At 43.3% G+C, this 22,155-nt stretch overlaps 2 non-coding genes across 2 annotated transcripts; both read right to left on the reverse strand.

The window, feature by feature from the left end:
• Positions 1-4,268: 4,268 nt before the first annotated feature.
• Positions 4,269-7,641, reverse strand: LOC149168421 (25S ribosomal RNA). The gene has a single exon (XR_016259997.1). It is a non-coding gene; the product is annotated as a 25S ribosomal RNA (ribosomal RNA).
• Positions 7,642-7,887: 246 nt separating this feature from the next.
• On the reverse strand, positions 7,888-8,041 carry LOC149168422 (5.8S ribosomal RNA). The gene has a single exon (XR_016260010.1). It is a non-coding gene; the product is annotated as a 5.8S ribosomal RNA (ribosomal RNA).
• Positions 8,042-22,155: the final 14,114 nt, after the last annotated feature.

Consider the following 22,155-nt stretch of genomic DNA (forward strand, 5'->3'; position numbering starts at 1 on the left):
CAAAGCCCACCCTGGGTCACAACTTAGCATTTTTGATATGGGCTTGACCTCACACTAAACGACCCGACCAAACGAGTTTACATGGACACCCTCGCTCGAACCACCGAAACAAGTTTACACGGACGCCCTCACCCAACCTGCCCGAATGAGTTTACATGGAAGCCCTCACCCGACCTGCCCGAACGAGTTTACACGGACACCCTCAAACGACCTGCCCGAACCAGTTGAAATGACGCCCTCAAACAACCCACCCGAACGAGTTTACATGGGCGCCCACACGACCTAAAGGAAGGGACAAGGGAGAGTAGGGCAAACAAGCTACATGAATGTGCATAAAGCCCACCCTGGGTCACAACATAGCATTTTTTATATGGGCTCGTGTGCCCGGGCGCACCCTCACACTGAACAACCTGACCGAATGAGTTTACATGGACACCCTCGCCCGACCCGTTGGAACGAGTTTACACAGACGCCCTTGCCTGACCTGCCTGAATGACCTACTCGAACAAGTTTACATGAACACCCTTGCTCGATCCGAACGACCTGCCCTAACGAGTTTATAAGGATGCCCTCAAATGACCCGCCAGAATGATTTTACATGGATGCCCTCAAATGACCCGCCTGAACGAGTTTACATGGACACCCTCAAATGACCCACTTGAACGAGTTTACATGAACACCCTCAAATGACCCACCCAAATGAGTTGACACAAACAACCTCAAATGACCCGCCTGAATGACTTTACATGGGCGCCCACACGACCGAAACGAAGGGACAAGGGAGAGTCAGGCAAACGAGCTGCACGAATGAGCACAAAACCCACTCTGAGTCTCAACTTAGAATTTTTAATATGGGCTCATGTGCTCGGGCATGCCCTCACACTTAATGACTCGACCGAATGAGTTTACACAGATGCCCTCAAATGACTCGCTCGAACGAGTTTACACGAACGCCCTCAAATGACCTACCCAAACGAGTTGACACAGACGCCCTCAAATGACCCGCCCGAACGAGTTCACATGGGCGCCCACATGACCGAAACGAAGGGACAAGGGAGAGTTGGGAAAATGAGCTGCATAAATGTGAAAAAAGCCCACTCTGAGTCACAACTTAGCATTTTTTATATGGGTTCACGTGCTTGGGCATGCCCTCACACTTAACCACTCGACCGAACGAGTTTACACAGATGCCCTCACATGACCCGCCCGAAAAAGTTTACACGAACACCCTTGCCAGACTCGCCCGAACGAATTCACATGAACACCCTCAAATGAACCGCCTAAACAACCCCCCCAAATGAATTTACATGGACGCCCTCAAACAACCTACCCAAATGAGTTTACACGGACGCCCTCAAACGACCCGTTCGAACGAGTTGACATGGACGCCCTCAAATGACGTACTCGAACGAGTTTACATGGGCGCCCCCATGACCGAAATGAAGGCACAAGGGAGAGCCAGGCAAACGAGCTACATGAACATGCACAAATCCCATCCCAGGTCATAACTTAACATTTTTGATAGAGGCTTATGTGCCCTGGCGCGCCCTCACACTGAACAACGTGCCTGAATGAGTTTACATGAACGCCCTCGCCCGACCCTCCTGACCCGCCCGAATGAGTTTACATGGAAGCCCTCGCCCGACCCACCCAAATGACCCGCCCGAACGAGTTTACATGGATTCCCTCAAACAACCCGCCGAAACGAGTTGACACAGACGCCCTCAAACAACCCACCCGAACGAGTTGACACAGACGCCCTCAAATGAACCACTCGAACGACCTGCCCAAATGAGTTACACAAATGCCCTCAAACGACCCGTTCAAATGAGTTTACATAGATGCCCTCAAACAACCCCCCCGAATAAGTTTACATGAATTCCCTCGAACAACCCGCCCGAACGAGTTTACACATACGCCCTCAAACGACCCGCCCGAACGAGTTTTTACGGATGCCCTCAAACAACCCTCCCGAACGAGTTTACATGGGTGACCACACTACTGAAACAAAGGCACAAGGGAGAGTCAAGTGAACGAGCTGCACGAACGTGCACAAAGCCCACCCCAGGTCACAACCTAGCATTTTTGATATGGGCTCGTGTGCCTGGGCGTGTCCTCACACTGAACGACACGACCAAATGAGTTTACGCAGGCACCCTCAAACAACCCTCCCAAACAATTTAACATGGCAAATGACCTGCAAGAATGAGTTTACATGCAAATGACTCGCTTGAATGAGTTTACATGGCCGCCCTCAAACAACCTGCCCAAACTAGTTTACATGACCGCCCTCAAACGACCCGCCCGAAGGAGTTTACACGTGCACCCTCAAACAACCCGCCCAAACGAGTTTACACGGCTGCCTTCAAACAACCCACTTGAATGAGTTTACACAGGTGCCCTGAAACCACCTACCCGAACGAGTTTACATGGCCACCCTCAAATGACCCGCCTGAATGAGTTTACATGGCAAACAACCTTCCCGAATGAGTTTACACGGCGCCCTCAAAGGACCTGCCTGAACTATTTTACATGGAAAATGACCCGCCCGAACAAGTTTACATGTAAAACGACTCTCAAAAGACTCGCTCGAATGATTTTACATGGAAAACAAACCTCCCGAACGAGTTTTCATGGGTGCCCTCAAATGACCCGCCCAAACGATTTTGCATTGCAAACGACCCGCCTGAACGAGTTTACACAACAAACGACCACCCAAACAAGTTTACACGGGTAAATGACTAACCCGAATGAGTTTACATAGGCAAATGACCTGCCTGAACAAGTTTACATGCCAAACAACCCGCCCAAACGAGTTTACATGGGCTCCAACACACAACCGAAACAAAGGCACAAGAGAGAGTCAAGCAAACGGGCTGCACGAACGTGCACAAACCCCACCCCCGGTCACAACTTAGCATTTTTCATATGGCCATGTGTGCCTTTAACACTCTCACATGACACGACACAACCCGACCTGACCCGACCCACCCCAATGCGTTTGCACAAGCACCCACACATGACACATCTCGACTGGCCCAGACTAATGTGCAGAAGACACACGGGTGGTCACGACTTATCATTTTTGGCATGGACACATGTGCCCAGGCACCCACACATGGCACGACATGACCCGACTGGCCTTGGAAGAGCTGACCCGACCCACATGAACATGTTTGTACAGGCACCCACACATGACACGACATGACCCAACCTGAACAAAATTTTGGGTTTCCATGGGTGCACAACCCGAACGAAATTTGGGGTTTCCATTGGTGCATGACCCGAACGAAGACACAAGGGACCGTCGGGTAAATGGCCTTCAAAAATATGTAGAAGGCACACAAGGGGTCATGACGTAGCATTTTTGGTACTTCCACGTGTGCTCGAGCACCCACGCACGACATCACCTGACCCGCCCGAACGAAATTTGGAGTTTCCATGGGTGCACGACCCGAACGAAGGCACGAGGGAGCGTCAAGAAAACGGGTCGCATGAACGTGTAGAAGGCACACGGGCGGTCACCTCTTAGCATTTTTTGCACGGCCACATGTTCTCGAGCACCCACACATGGCACGACATGACCTGACCTGACTCGCCCGAATGCCTTTGCATGGGCACCCACACATGACACGACCTGACTCGCTCAAAGAAAATTTAGGGTTTCCATGGGTGCATGGCCCTAAAAAAATTTCGTTCAAGCATGACTTGGAAACCCAAAAGTTTGGGCATGACATGGAAACCCCAAATTTTTTGAACTAGGCGAAAGCCCCAAATTTTAGGCACCGAGTGGAAACCCCAAATTTTGGGCGTGACATGGAAACCCCAAATTTTTTTGCGCTAGGCGGAAGCCCCAAATTTTAGGCACCAGGTGGAAACCCCAAATTTTGGGCGTGACATGGAAACCCCAAATTTTTTTGTGCCAGGTGGAAGCCCCAAATTTTAGGCGCCAGGTGGAAACCCAAAATTTTGGGCACCGGGGCGTGGCATGGAAACCCCAATTTTTCCCATGCTTGGGAACATTTTTCGTCACAACATAGAAACCCGAAATTTTGGGCACCAGGGCATGACATGGAAACCCAAAAATTTTGGGCACTGGAGTGCAACATGGAAACCCCAATTTTCCTAGGCTTCGACGCCTTTTCCATCGTGGTGTGGAAACCCCAAATTTCCTGCCCCCAAGTAATAAAAAATTGTCGTATGGAGGAAGAGGCAAAGGCATGAGAGTGGGAGGGTTGTCCTGATTTGTTTGTGACAAGAGCGAAGCTCTGAATCAAGGCAACCAAGGGTTGAGTATCAATGGATCGTGGTAGCAAGGCCACTCTGCCACTTACAATACCCTGCCATGTATTTAATTCGTCTGCAAAGGATTCTTCTCAACGACCATTTGGAATTGAACTTCAAAGTTGCCTTGACCGAGATGCTTCATGGTCATGGTTTGCAAATGACATGGGCCCCGGGGAGTGACAAAGTGATGCCACTGCTATAGGTTAAGATATAGTTGAAGAGTAACATGCACCGGTTCTAGCATGGATTTTGACTTAGAGTTGTTCAGTCATAATTCGACACACGGTAGCTTCGCGCCACTGGATTTTCAACCAAGCGTGATGACCAATTGTGTGAATCAATGGTTCCTCTCGTACTAAGTTGAATCACTATTGTGGTGCAGTTCATTAGTAGGGTAAAACTAACCTGTCTCACAACTCTCTAAACCTAGCTCACATTCCTTATTTATGGGTGAACAATCCAACACTTGGTGAATTCTACTTCACAATGATAGGAAGAACCGACATCGAAGGACCAAAAAGCAATGTCACTATGAACACTTGGCTTCCACAAGCTAGTTATCCATGCGGTAACTTTTCTGACACCTCTAGCTTCAAATTCCAAAAATCTAAAGGATCAATAGGCCACACTTTCACGGTTTGTATTCGTACTGAAAATCAAAATCAAATGAGTTTTTACCCTTTTGTTCCACAAAGGATTTCTATTCTCGTTGAGCTCATCTTAGGACACCTAGGTTATCTTTTAACAGATGTGCTACCCCAGCCAAACTCCCCACCTGACAATGTCTTCTGCCTGGATCAACCCGCCAAAATGTGCCTTAAGGCTAAAAATAGGGGCAGTGCCCCATCTCCGCCCCACATAATAAGTAAAATAACGTTAAAAGTAAGGGTATTTCACTTGCGCTGAAAACAGATTCCACTTATTCTAGAGTCAAGCTCAACAAGGTCTTCTTTCCTCGCTGATTCTGCCAAGCCCGTTCCCTTGGTTGTGGTTTCGCTAGATAGTAGATAGGGATAGTGGGAATCTCATTAATCCATTCACGTCACTAATTAGATGATGAGGCATTTGGCTACCTTAAGAGAGTCATAGTTACTCCCACCATTTACCTACGCTTAGTTAAATTTCTTCACTTTGACATTCAGAGCACTAGGTAGAAATCACATTGCATCAACATTCGTAGGGATCATCGCAATGCTTTTTTCTAATTAAACAATCAGATTCCCCTTGTTCATACCAGTTCTGAGTCGACTATTCAACGCCTAGGGAAAAGCCCCCGGTAGGGGGCATTCTATGCCTGTAGCCCAATCGGCACTCAACTACCTGCCCTCATTGTGAGAGCAGCTCTGGTAGACTGACAACAGCCCACGAGTTGAGGGTACAGACCCCTAGGCCCAACCCTCAAAGCCAATCCTTTTCCTGAAGTTACATATCCATTTTGCTGACTTCCCTTACCTACATTTTTCTATTGACCAGAGGCTATTGACCTTGGAGAGCTGATGCAGTTATGAGTACGACCGGGCATGAATGGTTCTCGGTCCTCTAGATTTTCAAGGGCCACCGAGGGCACACCCAAAATCACAAGACGTGCGGTGCTCTTCCAGCTACTGGACCCTATCTTCGGGTGAACCGATTCCATGGTGGGAAAGCTGTTAAAAAGAAAAGATAACTCTTCCTGGGGCCCCGATGAAGTCTCCGAATTTCCTAACATTGTCGCCTGCTGCCATGTCCCGGTTCAGGAATATTAACCTGATTCCCTTTCGATGCTCGTGTAGAGTGCACCCTTGATATAAGGCTTCCCCATCTCTTAGGATCAACTAACCCATGTCCAAGTGATCTTCACAAGGAACCTTTCCCCACTTCAGTCTTCAAAGTTCTCATTTGAATATTTGCTACTACCACAAATATCTGCACCGGGGGCCGATCCATCCAAGCTCGAGCCCGAGGTTTCTCAACAACCCCTATGTCCTTCTACTCATTGGAGCCAGGAAATTGCTCCGACAGTTGAGTATAGTTTGCGCACTTCAGTGCCATCCATTTTCGGGGCTAGTTGATTTGGCAGGTGAGTTGTTACACACTCCTTAGAGGATTTCGACTTCCATGACCGTCATCCTGTTGTCTTAATCAGCCAACACCCTTTGTGGGATCTAGGTTAGTGCACAATTCAGCATCATAAATCAACTTTCGGTTCATCCTGCATCGCCAGTTCTACTTACCAAAAATGGCCCACTTGGAGCTCTCAATTCTACAGCATGGCTCAATGCAGCAGTCACACCCTCATACCTATTTAAAGTTTGAGAATAGGTCAAGGGAATTACACCCCTAATGCCTCTAATCATTTGCTTTACCTGATAAAACTTGAGTGTGGCTCTAGCTATCCTGAGGGAAACCTCAGAGGAAACAGGCTACTAGATGGTTCGATTAGTCTTTTGCCCCTATACCCAAGTCAGACAAATTATTTTCACATTAGTATCGCTGCAAGCCTCCAGTAGAGTTTCCTCTGGCTTCACCTTGCTCAGGAATAGTTCACCATCTTTCAGGTCCCAACAGGTTTGCTCGCACTCGAACACTTCACATAAGCTCAAGGTTGGTTGACAATGCTCCCCCCAAGAGAGGGGATCTCGCCCATCAGCTTCCTTGCACCTCGCGGGTTTTCAAACCCACCAACTTGCACACATGTTAGACTCCTTGGTCTGTGTTTCAAGACAGGTCGAATGGAAAGCCCACCAACCAACAACACGAGTTTGCAGGTGCACACGGCACGCCACAAGGGCGCACGCTTCGTTCCTCAACCACTGCAATCACAAAAAATTAGGTAGTAATCCACCCGTGCTTATGATGATGCAGCAACCCTTGTTGGCTTGCACCTCAAGTTGAGTGGCGGACTAGCTTGAGTCGTTCCACATTCGACCAAGACGCATCGACAACCTCCATTTGCTTCCCTCCCCATAATTTCAAGCACTATTTAACTCTCTTTTCAAAGTCCTTTTCATATGTCCCTCGTGGTACTTGTTCGCTATCGATCTCTCACCCGTATTTATCCTTGGATAGAATTTACCACCCAATTAGGGTTGTATTCCGAAACAACCTGACTCGCCAACAATGCCTCGTGATGCGGCGGGGTCCCAACCCGATGGGGTTGTCACCCTCTTAGGTTCCCCCTTCCAAGGGACTTGGCCTAGGTCTGCCACTGAGGAAACTTCTACAAACTACAATTCAAGTGATGCTACCGCTCGATTTCCATGATGGGCTCTTCTCAGTTCGCCCACTGCTACTAAGGGAATTCTTGTAAGTTTATTTTCCTCCGCTTAATTATAGTCTTAAACTCATCGAGTGTTCTTTCCTGAGCTGAGGTCATAAAGTTGGAGCTAAATCTGCCCTACCTGATGGGAGGACAAGAGATAGCAAAGAAAGTTCCAGCGATGCCACACAAAGCCCATATCAGCTAATGCCAACTGCCCATCCAAGGGGACAAGATGACCACTCGCCGATACACGCCAATGAACATCGCTTGAGGTATTTTAGCCAACCGCACCGCATTGGGCACAGACACTAGCTCTGATGCTCCCTAACGTATTACAGGGAGCGCGTTTGAATGGGATGCGATGCCCAGATAGACATTCCCTCTACCGAGGCCTTGGGCACAAATTGTGTTCAAAACCTCGATGATTCACAGGATTCTACAATTCACATTAAGTATCACATTTCGCTATGTTCTTCATCATAACAAGAGTCGAGATATTCGTTGCTGAGAGTCATTTCCATGTATTACCAAAAAATCCACCACAACATTGAATATGGGCACCCCTCACAACAAATGTAAGGCTAAGGGCCAAAAGGAGGAAAGGAAGAAAAACGCATGCAAGAAAGAGAAACAAAGGTGTCTACCCCCCTCATAGGAGGAGGCCCAAACAGAGAACAATATCCCAGAGCCCCATGCCCTCGCAAAATGGGGGGAATGCATGGAATAGCAATCAAGAAGGACTAGGGTGGCAACCCCATGAGATCGCACTGCTTTTAATCCTTCCTGAACACCAGCCCACAACAATTCCCCCTTTTCTCCCAAAAGCTAGGGATTGAAAGGAAGAAGGGAAGAAAATAAGGTGAAAGAAATAGAGATCAAACATGGCTATCGGATCACAAGGGGAGGCTCAAACAAAGCACAAGCCTCCCAAGCCCCGTTCCTTCACAAAAAGGGGGGAATTGAAGGGGATGACGATCGAGAAGGACTAGGGTGGCCACCCCGGGAGCTCACACTACATTTCGTCCTTCCTGAATACCAATCCACAATAATCCCACCTTTCCTCCATAAAGCTAGGGGTCAGAAGGAAGATTGGAAGAAAACAACATGAAAGAAAGGGATATCAACCATGGCTACCAGCTCACAAAGGGTGGCTTCAAATAGAGAACAATCTTCCCCAACCCCGTGCCTTGGAAAAAAAGTGGGAATTGTAGGGGATGACAATCGAGAAGGATTAGGGTGGCCACCTTGGGAGCTCACACTACATTTCATCCTTCCTGAACACCAATCCACAACAATCCCACCTTTTCTCTGTAAAGCTAGGGGCCAAAAGGAAGAAGGGAAGAAAACAACATGAAAGAAAGAGATATATCAAACATGTCTACCGCTCACAAGGGGAGGCTCAAACAGAGAACAAGCTTCCCCAACCCTGATGAGACCAATGTTTGGAGCATGTTACTGAGAGGTAAACAACCCCCCAACCATGCACAAAGCTTCAAATGACAAATAGACTACTAATAACAAACCCACCCCGCTATTGCACCCCTCCGTGTACAAAACACCAAAAAAACTTTCTAGTGAGAAAGTCAACAGGGGTTAAGAATCAAACACCAAAGAGGATTTGTTATGTGCCGACACTCAATGCTGGAGAAAGAAACCATCCACAAATACATCGATGGTGCAAGGCCACTAAAGAGAGAGACGTCCATAAAGTGCACACCACGAAACAAAGAAATGACCAAGTCCCACAAAAAACCCACAATCCAAAGGGAGGAACAAAGACACAACCTGCTACTTCTTTTTTCCTTAGAATTTGAGTGGCTCATGAGAGGATGAGGAATTCCATTGATAGTAAAGGCATGAGATAATATTGCCACCCTCATGCCCATTGATAGGGAAGATTATGATCTAGATGGAGCTCAGACCAAGGGAGGGGTTTTTCATTACCTGGACACCCAACCCTTCCATGAGGGCATATCGAGGAATGGTTAGGAGGACTAGGGTGGCCAACCCAATGGGTTGAACTACTCTTTATCCATCCCATACTAACCCCCCCCAAAAAAATTTTCCCCTTACGGAAGGTTTGAGTTACCAAGCATGCGTGCAACCACTCCTCGACCCAACCACCAGCAATAAAGCTCAACCAAGAAACACATCAACCACCGCCTCCTTTTCGAGAGAGCCAACTATGGAAGCCCGTACCCTTGGACCATGCCTTCCAACAAAAAAAAGACTAAGCACTGCCACTACAAATGAGTCTAAATTTATCCATCGTATTGCCCAAGCACCTTAACTACATCAACCATTCCCGGCCGAACAGATCGTCAGAAGGGCTCCCAAGAAACAAGCTTTCGAACCCCCTACAGAAACACATTAGGGGAAAGAAAAACAAAGGATGGATGGGACAAGCACAAGCATGGCTTGCAAGCACACACGAAAAAACAAGCATTACCTTAAGAGAAGCAACCAACAATCTTCCTGCTAAACACCAAACCCGCTCCCCTAGAGACACACCACAGAGTCCCACATTGCAATCAAAACCCAACCAACCCAAACCAAAAAAGAAAACCCATGATATCAATGATCCTACTGTAGGTTCACCTATGGTAACCTTGTTACGATTTCTCCTTCCTATAAATGATAAGGTTTAATGAACTTCTCACAATGTTGATAAGAACAAACCACCATCGTCGACGCAATCCGAACAGTTCACCGGATCACTCAATCAGTAGGAGTGATGAGTAGTGTGTACAAAGGGCAGGGACATAGTCAACACAAGTTGATGACATGCACTTACTAGGAATTCCTCGTTCAAGACCAATAATTGCAATGGTCTATCCCCATCATGATGTTCTTTGAGAAGATTTCTCGATACTCTAGAACCAGGAAGAAAAACTCTTTGGCTGCATTAGTGTAGCGCGCGTGTGACCCAGAACATCTAAGGGCGTCACAGACCTGTTATTGCCTCAAAATTCCATGACCTAAATGGCCATAGTCCCTCTAAGAAGTTGGCAGCGAAGGGGAACCTCCCATAGAATCAAGAAAGAGGTCTCAATCTGTCAATCCTTGCTATGTCTAGACCTGGTAAGTTTCCCCGTGTTGAGTCAAATTAAGCCACAGGCTCCATTCCTGGTGGTGCCCTTCTGTCACTTCCTTTAAGTTTCAGCCTTGTGACCATACTCCCCCTGGAACCCAAACACTCTTATTTCTCAAAAGGTGCTGTCGGAGTCTCTTAGCCAGATAAGTCATTCTTGTGAACAAGACCGACCTCCCTAGTATCTATGGATATCTAGCGACAAGCAAACCAAACAAATTCTATCTTTCTCTAAATATGAGATTTATATATAAAGGATAGTAGATGTTTTAGGCCTACCTCAAGTCTAGTGCTAGTTTGTGGAAGCCACGCTCTATTGATCCAAATGAGCTCCTTTTTAAAGAACCTGCAAACACAAATAGGCACACATATCAAATAACATCTGAAAAGCCAATATAATAAACCATATTTATCATGATGATCAAGGAATTCATTAAATAAACCACATAAGACAATTTATTGAGAAAAATGAATCTGATTGTATTAACTTTAATCAAAGAAGAACTTTACAACCTTGGTTCCTTGATGTTGTACAAGCTCCTCCCAGGGTCCAACAAGAATCTCCTCTACTTTGACAAGTTTCACTCTCTTCCCAAAGATTCCAAAAGGTATGTAATCTCTCCTCTCAAGCTTAACTAGGAAGTCCCAATTCCAACAGCATTGACCCTCAAAAGTGTTTAGCTTTCAACCTCTCTAGCAACCAGCCCAATGCCTTAATTTATAGTGCAAAGGAGGGAAGTTACTAGGTCCACCTTCAAAGGGATAGAGCCCTCCTTCAAAGGGATAATCTCCTCTCATCAAGGGGTTAGCTCCTTTAGTTACGGGATGCATGAACTACCCAGGAGCGAACCAACCACGTCAAGATTCCTTCTAGAAGCATCCAGAATTAACCAAAAGTGAGTTTTTAAGAATAAACTTGTGTCTTTTTTACTTTTACAGGGATCCGCACCCACTCCTTTAGAGACAGAGTGGGCAGGTCCGTAGGTAATATGACCAAGGGGTGCGGGACCACAGGTAATGGTAAGAGAAAGTGCGGAACCAGAGTTTTATTGATTTTCAAGGACTTTCTCTCATTTTTAAAGCTTGGCATGAAGAGCTGAGGTTTGAGATTTGCAAAGGAGGACAGTATGAGTGGCGATAAACTCACACTGACTGCAGAAAGTCATATTGACAATATTTTGTGTAACAGATTGCCCCCTAAAGTGCGAAGTTTTTAGTAGATGAGGATTTCATTTATCATCTAAGAAGAGTGAAGTACTTTATCATTTCGAGGATTATCTTGTGGAGAGCTTGGTTGGAACCTATAAAAACATTCAATGCAAAATATATATATGAGATCATATCATCGATGAGGTAGGCTTTCCCATACTCAGATAAAAAATGACTAGAAAACTAACTAAACTCCTCTGATATAGGAATGATCTTGTAATACATCACAAGTATAGACACATGTAGACACAGTATGGACGCAGCCATCTGTTTATGAATAGTCCACTGTATAATGAATACAAAATTCCTCGTAGCCTGGATGGTTGAAACTAAATCCAGGGTCTTGATTTCTACTTCCTAAAATAGTACGATTCTATCCATGTGAATGAATGTGTCGAAGTTGAACATGGTAGAAACCACTTGATTACCAGTTAATGATGTAAACTGTTAACGAGTGTGAGAGAAACCACCAGTGATGTCAATGGCTCTAAAAGTACTTAGTACAATCCATGAAATGTGAATAGATGTGTTGATGTTGAACATGTCATGGAGTCCTTTGATCGAAGGTCAATGATGCAACCTGTCGTCGAAGGTGAGAAACCTGCCATTGAGGCATGCATATTCCAAGGTACTGACGATTTCTAGATCATCTTTCTAGATAATGAGATGAAGTCGATAGAAAGTGATCCATCATAGGCAAGCCCACAACACGAAATCATAGATCAAGTTTGAAAAAATATAGTTGCAAGGACTGACTCAGGGATGGTCAAGATGGATGATAGATATTTTGTAGATGAATGGTTTATTTGCACTGACCTCTTGAACACATAATGACACAACAGATGGTTTGGAGACAATTGACCCACAGTTAATACCTAGAAACCGGCTAAAGACTTTCAATATGGTTTGATCAACTATTAGGCAAAAGATTTCCCAACCCAGGTGAATAAAAAGTGTCGTGTTCAAGAGTGGTTAAATGTTCTTCTGAGACACAAATTATGACAAACAGGTTCATTTTTCTCTCTTTTCCCCCACCATTTCTGGCAAGTACCTCTTTATTTTTGACAAGCTTGAGGAGGATAACATTTGCTTGATTATAATCTCATCCTTCGGATGAGTCCAACTTAGTTTAAATTCGAACCCTAAGAAGGAGTGGTCCATTCCTGTTTTTAATTGAACAGGTCCTTTACTGTTAAATTTTAACGAGTCCAGTATAGGAGAAACTTGGTGTTTTTCAATTTTAGGGAGTCTGAAAAAACTTAAGAAAACTCCATGGTTTTCCTTTTTCGTAAATTTGTGTCTCCCAAGCCCGAAAAGGTATAAAATAATACTTGAGAGAACCGCTTGATCATTACGACAAAGGAGTACTTTTCATAATTAGTGCCCCTGATCTGAAAAAGTAAAAAAGCGATCAATTACACGCCGTTTTATAACCAATATTGAATTTGAAATGACAAAAATCCGACAATCTTTTCATGTTTTTATGGTCAGAAAAGGGCTATAAGTGGACCGTATTTTTAATTATGTTTTAACAAGCTTAAAAAATGAAATCGGCAATCTTTTCATATTTTAGGAGTCAGAAAACAGCTTAAAGGTGACTCTAATGTTTTTTGTCAAAAATGATCAATCTTACCTGAAAAATCCGTTATCCTGCACAAGAACTCAAACATTATTCATACCTGTTTAAAATAAATAAAAATCCTTCAAAAGTTACCTCTTTAAAGTGAAAAATAAACAAATTAAAAATTCATTTACTCAAAAAAGCTTATAAAAAGGGCTTTTGTAAATTCATTTTCACCGTTTGACTTTAGAGTGAGAAAAGAGAGCTTTTGGTAAGAAAATTCCGGTGAATATTGCAGAAAATCCTTCCGTTGGAATCAAGCACCGTCACCTCCAAGTAATCCACATCATCTTACTCTTGCATTTCATCGGTTTGAAATTTGTTTTTAGGGTTTTATTTCGATTTTTAGGAAATATTTAGGTTAAAAGACCGCGTGCGGGGGTTCGCAGGCGCAGTATAGGAAACCTGCGGACCCCAACTTTTTCGTAAAAGGAAAAAAGTCAGGGGCCCGCACCTGCTGTATAGCCAGAGTGTGGACCTATGCACTATCTCTAATATAGAGGGTGCGGTCCTCGTAGCATAGGTTTTCAAACTTAAATTTTTCAAATTCCACCCAAAAACTTTGATTTAAAATATTCTAATCCTCCTTTTTATTGAATGTAGGGTATACACCATGCTTGACTGGCAGGAACGGGAGCACAAGGATGTGGACCTCATTGTGATTAATCATCAAACTTCGATTGATTCATTGAAGGCATGCTGTTTATTCAAATTCTGGGCCATACCTGGCATGAGGGCCCGGTGGACTTTTTGCAGTGGCTGGTAGACAGGTGGAATGTACATGACCAGTGTTTCTTTATTGGTGGCCACCAGCTCGAAATGGAGCCAGACGACATTTATTTTTTGACTGGTTTGCCTAAGAGAGGTGAACAATTGACTCTATTCGGGGCTAGGCTAGGTGGCCAGTCTGTTGATAGCCTCTGGATAGAGTTTTGTAATGACCAAACCAAGGACAAAGGGATTGATATCAAAACCATCTCCCGTCCTAAACTCAAAGTGATTGTATTTACTATCACCAGACTCTGTGGAAGTGCAACACTACATATGGCCACTGGATCCCAAATGCAGATGGCAGTAGACTGCTTTCGGGGCACCATCTTCAACTGGTGCAAAGCTGTGTTGGCTAATGTAAAAGGCCAACTGACTAGAGCAAAGAACGGACAACTGAAAAATTTTGAATATGGTTTCTTAGTTGTGAGCTTTGGTCTAGAGCGGCTCCCAATGTTGGTCCCACAACATCTTTCCATTGGAGCTGGACTTCCTCGAGAGCCCAAACTGATGCGTTGGGTTGCAGTTATGGCCTGTCATCTTGAGGAGGGTTCAGAGATTGTTCGATTTCCTCCAAAGTATTTTCATTGGTTGGAGAACAAAATTTTTGCTATTCAGGATTTTCCTTATGCTAGGATGGATTATTGTGGTGACCCAAACATGGCTCTTCCACCAGGAGAGCAATGGGATGACTCAGGTAAAATCATTTTCAACATTTTCTAATTAAATTTTTTTTGTTTTGTTTTTAAATCATCCAAAAATTTATAGTAAAAAGTTTCAAATGAAGATGTAGGTCCACGACGACCAGCCACTCTCCGGCCCTATGAGAGGAAACAACCAGCTGCAGTAGCACCAGCCCCATGGGACGAATATATAGAGACCTTGGCCAAATTGGAAAACCATCTAGAGCATTTTACAACAGACATTCCAGAGACTAGCATAGATGGCATTCCTCTTAGGCTACAGCGCTATGTGATTGGAGTCCCACGACCTTTCAAGAGGTTCCTTTGTAGGGTGGCCCCTACAATGGTTTCTTATCGTGATCATCGCCAATGATAGGATGATCGCTTATTGTAGACTCATATGACATTTTTTCTTTTTGTACTATCATTTTTGCCGATCATAAGGTGTTTTTCAATCTATGATCGAAGATGATGTATATATGACACACTTCTATGCTATGCTATATCACTATTACCGGCTATCTTGTAAAACATGTTATGAAATGTTTTTAAATTTACTTGTTTGATTACTGCAAATGTATACTTAACATTTGAGAAGCAATTGCATCTGCTAATGTATTTAAATATCTTGGAATATGCTATATTCAATATATTCAAATTCACGTTCCAAGAGACGAACTCTGAAAAATAATCTCAATAACACTGGATTTCTAATGGCATACACTCTATTAAGCTGTAATACAACGAGTTCAGAATCTAACCTCAAAATCAAAATCTGAATCCCAAATGAGATGGATTCAGATAATAACTCAATCACTGCACTATACTTTGCAATGTTGTTCGTTGTTTGACCGAGGCTTACCCCATGCATAGATACCAACTCATCAGAGGGCAAATAGATAACCCAAGCTATGGAAGAAATGTTCTGTGTATTACGACAAGCACCATCAGCAAAACCAATGTATGCTTGAAGAGACGTCGACATCTATAATATCAAGGGTAAAATCAAGATAAGTAGGAATAATGACAAAAACACTCTCTAAAATAAGCACCCTTTTTAATCTGAAAACACACCAACTAGAAAGAAAACTAACCTAACTAAAAATCTCCATACCCAGATTTAAGCATAATATCTCTTCAAATAAAGACCATTTCTGGGTTTACCTAAAGAGACTCCATCAAATTCTACCAATTCATAGGCCCCTTTTTCTAGCTTTCGCTTGACAACATAAGGACCATGCCACATGGGTACGAATTTTCGAGCGCCTAATTTATCATTTGCTTGATCGTACCATAAGACTAGGTCTCCTTCCGAAAAAATACGAGGTGTAACATTTCGATCATACTGAGATATAATACATTTGGCATGAGCTTTGATTGCTAGTGCAGCATCACGTCGATTCTCATCTAGCTGAGCCAAGTAAAACAAATGTTTTTCCTCTTCGGGAGTGGCTAGAAGTAATTCTATGGCAATTTGCAATGACAGGATTTCACATTAAATGGGTAACACAGCTTCCCAACCGTAAACTAGTTGGAAAGGAGTGAAACCAGTTGATGTTTTTACTGAGGTTTGATACGCCCAAAGCACTGAAAATGCATTTTATGCCAATTCGACCTATGAATCCCAATGATTCGTCAGATCATGATGACTAGAACTTTGTTGATGGCTTCAACTAGACGATTAGCCTGTGGATAATATGGAGTTGAACTATCATGACGCAGGCCAAGTTGGTTTGTTAGTTCAGTCATCATAATGTTTCGAAAATTACACCGATGATCAGTGATAATTTCTTGTGGAACACCGAACCTAGCAATTATATGATTGAAAACAAAAATCGTAGCAGTGTTGCCGTGTGCCACAAAATGTAGGCATCGCCACAGCCCACTTGGTAAAATAATCTACCGCAAGGATGATATATGTATGCCCCCCGGCCGAGTGAGGGTTACATGTAATAAAATCGATGCCCCATTTTGCAAAAGGATCAACGGTAATTATAGGGTGGAGAGGAGCAGGTGGAGTGCGCATATTTCGATCAAAAATTTGGTAGTTGTGGCATTTTCGGACCGCATTAATACAGTCTTTAAACAAAGACGGCCAGATATAGCTAGCGTGCAATATCTTTTGGCCTTTGGCAAACCCAAACATATGACCGCCACACACTCGAGAGTGACAGTCATTTAGAACCCTTTCAGCTTCCTCATGAGTTAAACAACATCAGAAAATAGAGTCTGGCCCATGATGATAAAGTGTTTCTCCAATAATTTTGTATTGTTGGGATTGGAATCGTATTTTTCGACGCTCTCATCTTGAAATTTTAGGCCGAAAGGATTAGGTTTGGAGATAAACTATGATATCTCCATACCAGTGATCTAAAGTGCTGATTAGAAATAAGGATTCGTCCATAATGGCCTCTTCCGCCACAGTTTCAGTATCAACATGCGGGAAGTCACACATCAACTCCGAAAAAACTAAAGATTTCTTTCACTTAGATTTTTCAAACTCCAAGTCGAATTCTTGCAGGATAAAAATCCATTTGCAATACTTGCCCCCTAGCAATTGTTTGGTCAAAATATAGATCATATGGTTGCAATTGGAAATTACTGTAGTTTTGCGTAGTAAAAGGTAATGACGAAAACGTTGGATAGCTTGCACAATTGCCAGGGCCAATTTCTCCACATGTGAATATTTTAGCTCAGTTGGATTCAAAGTGCGACTAAGATAATAAATCACATGTTCACTACCGAATTCATCTTCCTGAACTAATACCATTCCAATGGTGGAATGAGAGGCAGCGAGATATAAGAAGTAGTCCTGGTTGTAGTTGGGAGGATGCAATAACGGTGCATGGGTCAACGTGTGTTTTAGTGCATCAAAAGATTTGTCAGCTATCTCATCCCAAAAGAATGGAGTATTATGTTTCAACAACTGGGTAAAACCCTTTGTTATCTCGGCGTAGTTAGGAATGAATCAATGTAAAAATTTTGCTTTCCCTTGCAAACTTTGGAGTTGGCGAAGAGTCGAAGGAGGAGGCAATTTGACAATAGCTTCAACCTTCGAGGGATCGACACAAATGCCGCTTTCGAAACAAAAAATCCCAGTAACCGACCCATTTCTATACAGAAAACACACTTATGTGGATTTAACCTAATTTGATAATGCCTACACCTCATAAAGATTGCTCGTAAATGAATGAGATGATCAGCTCGATGTAATGAATGAACGGGTAAATCATTGAGATAGGGTTGCACAATCTGCTTGATGTCATGAAACACGTAAGACATGGCCCTTTGAAAAGTTTCACCGACGTTCTTGAGCCCAAAAGGTAATTTTCAATAAGAAAATGTCCCCCATGGACAAATGAAAGTCGTTTTTGGTTGATCAGCAGGTAGAATATTTATTTGATTGTATCTGGAAAAACCATCCATGAAGGAGAATATTTCACTGCCGGCACAAGCATCAATGATTTGATCAATATAGGGAGTTGGGTAATTGTCTTTTGGCTGGTGGTCACGACTTAGCATTTTTGGCACGACCACTTGTGCCCAGGAACCCAGACATGGCACGACATGACCCGACCGGCCCTGGGCGAGCCGACCTGACCCACGCGAATCCGTTTGCATGAGTACCCACACACGACATGACATGAACCAACCCAAACAAAATTTGGGGTTTCCATGGGTGCATGACCTGAATGAAGTCACAAGGGAGCATCGGGCTAACGGGCCGCAGAAACGTGTAGATGGCACATGGGGGGTCACGAATTAGCATTTTTAGCACTGCCACGTGTGCCTGAGCACCCACACATGGCATGACCGAACCCGCTCGAACGAAATTTGGGGTTTCCATGGGTGCATGACTCGAACGAAGGCACAAGGGAGCGTCAGGAAAATGAGCCGCATGAATGTGCAGAAGGCACTTGGGTGGTCACGTCTTAGCATTTTTTGCACGACACCACCCGACCCAACTCGCCTGAATGTGTTTGCATGGGCACCCACACACGACACGACCCGACCCGCCCAAATGAAAGTTGGGGTTTCCATGTGTGCATAGCCCAAACGAAATTTGGGGTTTCCATGGGTGCATGACCCAAACGAAGGCACAAGGGAGTCTCAGGAAAACAGGCTGCACGAACGTGCAAAAGACACATGGGCGGTGACGAATTAGAATTTTGGCAGGGCCACATGTGCCCGAGCACCCACACACGACACGACACGACTCGACCCACCCTGGACAAGCCAACTCAACCCTCCTGAATGAAATTTGGGGTTTCCATGGGTGCATGACCCAAACAAAGGCACGAGGGAGCATCAGGCAAATGGGCTACACGAATGTGCAGAAGACACACGGGAAGTCATGACATAGCATTTTCGGCATGGCCATGTGTGCCTAGGCACCCACACATGACACGACCTGGCCCACTCGAACAAAATTTGGGGTTTGAATGGGCGCATGACCCAAACAAAGGCATGAGGGTAGGAATATCTTTGACTCTAATACATAAATATACCTAGTGTAACATGCCCTTAAGGTCTTCAACATTTTCTTTTGACTCTTTGACTCACCTATAACACTTTAACATGTGCTAGGCCTATTTCAATGAGAAAGAAACTCAATGATAAATATCATATATATATATATATATATATATATATATATATATATATATATATATATATATATATATATATATATATATTTCTTTTCTTGAATAAATACAAATATCAAAAGTACATTTATGAAGACTGAACCCAGTTACACTTTCTTCAACACCCCCTCTTAACTTGGGAGGTATTCATAAATCATTACAATGTGTTTGGCTATTTTTCAATATTGAATAATTCACATAAGAGAAATCGGATTGGCAACCCATCTAGTATAGCACCATATTATCCAAATTTGTTCATAGCAAGGCCTTGACTAACAACTTTATCTCTCATAAGATTAGAGTACAATGTTGGTGAGGCCAATGGCTTATAAACACCTTAGTCATTGTCTCTGAAGGTACATACCCACCCAGGTGTTCCCTTAGTATGACCTTCTAGGACAACTCTTATCTTGGGTTCTGAGCCCTCAATGAATATCAGTCCTCTTGCCTACTCTTGTCTTGGATGCCCTACACATCCTCAAAGAGCATCAGATCCCAGATGATTACCCAAACCTCCCATTATTTCTTGCCAAGTGAGGACAAGAATGTTGTGTCTATCTCTTTCCCTTGATTGAGGAAGACATGCCCAAGTTTCCTTTGACAAGGAACTTGCCCAAGCTCCTTTGTAGTTGAAAACTTGTTAGAACTCCCTCTTATCTAGGGACTTGTCCATTCATCAACAATGTCTTCTTCATGGGTCCTTCAGCTGCTTGATCTCCTTCTTTCCTTCGATGTCATGAAGACTATTTTTGAACTTCTTCTTGGCAAGGTACAGACAATCGATCACTTTCCCTCTTAGTTTGTCATGTCATTGCTCCCTTCATGGAAAGTGGCCTTCTTGATATATATCAGGTAATTTTTGTCATCTATCTACTCCTTTTTCATCTTTTCTATCCTTCATAATACTTATCACATGGATGCTTAGTTGTACTTTCTTGTTCCCATACTTTGATTTAGTGGCCCTTCATGACTTCATCGTGATATTGCTTCAACATCAAATGGTGCTTTTTTTGGATGGCCTCTTCATCATGACATATTTGTAGAGTTGAATCGGTTATCTACACCTTACTATCTCCAAGGCCTTCGTAGGTGTCAAGGGTCCTTTGATCTTTTTCTTCCTTTGTCAGAGTTTCCATGCCTTCTTTCGAGAGATGTTGAGGAATCTTGTCAAATAGTTATTCTTTGTGACCATGATGTTCTTCACATGCTTGATCTCTTTCTTCATTTTCTTCTTCTTGGATTGATTAGTCAACCACCTTATACTCCTTATGAGAGCACTTCTTCATGTTGACCTTTACTCCATTGTAGTACATGCCTCCGAGCATATCGTTGGCGAAAGAGATCCTTTTATTCTTGATCATGATTATAGAAATTTTCCCATGACCAAATATATATGATGACATGACTTAAACTTTGATGCATACATACCTCATCTTGATTATTCTTTTATCATCTCGGCTTTATTTGATAGTTCTCCTTGATTGGTGTAGCCTTTCTTGCTTCATCTGCTCTTGCCTGTATATCATCCTTTCTTGAATCCCATAAATGGGACTCCCAATGAGACATCTACCCCTTATGTACGAACCTTATTTTGAAGATTCTATTAGAGGATATTGAAGACCCTTACCTTGCAAATGTTTCTTCCTTTCATGATGGAGGCCTTCTAAGAATTTTGATCATGATCAATCATTTTTTCATTATGGATTAGACCCTATAATAGGTATGCTCCTTCTATGTGAATATCTTGAGCTATATCTACACCATGCTCCTATATTCTAGAAGATATCTTTAACCATGCAATCTGTTCTATTTCTATATGCTCCTATACTACTCAAAACTTTGAAAGAAGACTTTAAGCAAAGAGGTTGACTTAGTCATGGGAGGATCTTCCTTCTTTTTCTTCTTGTCGTCTTCTTTCACTTCTTGAGTTACATGAGATTCTTCCCTTTTTCTCTTGTTGTTGTTATCCTTCTTAAGTTTAGGAAAATCCCTTTTGTAGCATCCATATTCTTGGCATCCAAATAATTGGACTTTGGACATGTAGTGGTCCCAACCAATTTGTTACTTTCCTTGCAAAAAGACATTGAGGTATACTCAGAAGGGGACATATACTTGATATAGTTTGAGATGTAGTGAACTTGCTTTCCTCTTGAAGACTTGATGGCTTGCCTTCCTTAGATCTTGATGTTCTTCAATTTGCTTTCTTCAAATGGACTTGCTTGATGACTTGACTCATAGTGCCTTTCATTTTTCAAGATGGTGTAGCTTGATGTAGGTCCCTCTTTGTTTTGTTCTTCTTGTAGTTTCCTGTATACAAGGCATTTATTCTTTCTTTGTAGTCTTCCATGATGAATTATAGATGGTAAACCTTCTTGTCCTTGATGTGATTGATACTTCTTGGCTTGATCCTTCAACCTTGCAGATGTTCTTGAGATTCCCCTTCCTTGATGTGTCACCTTAGCTCCGATACCACGTTGAAGAATCTGGGGCAATGGGGTATAGCAAGATTCTTCTAGACTTGATAACAATTTTCGAAGCTCTTTTACAATTTATCCTGTTATCTTAATCTTCTTCTCTTCTTATTAATGCATGTGTGTTTACTTCATCAA

This window comes from Pinus tabuliformis, chromosome 4_2 (genome assembly GCF_031772625.1).
Source record: "Pinus tabuliformis cultivar Carrire ecotype Pingquan chromosome 4_2, CPIR1, whole genome shotgun sequence".
In the NCBI taxonomy this organism is placed as follows: domain Eukaryota; kingdom Viridiplantae; phylum Streptophyta; class Pinopsida; order Pinales; family Pinaceae; genus Pinus; species Pinus tabuliformis.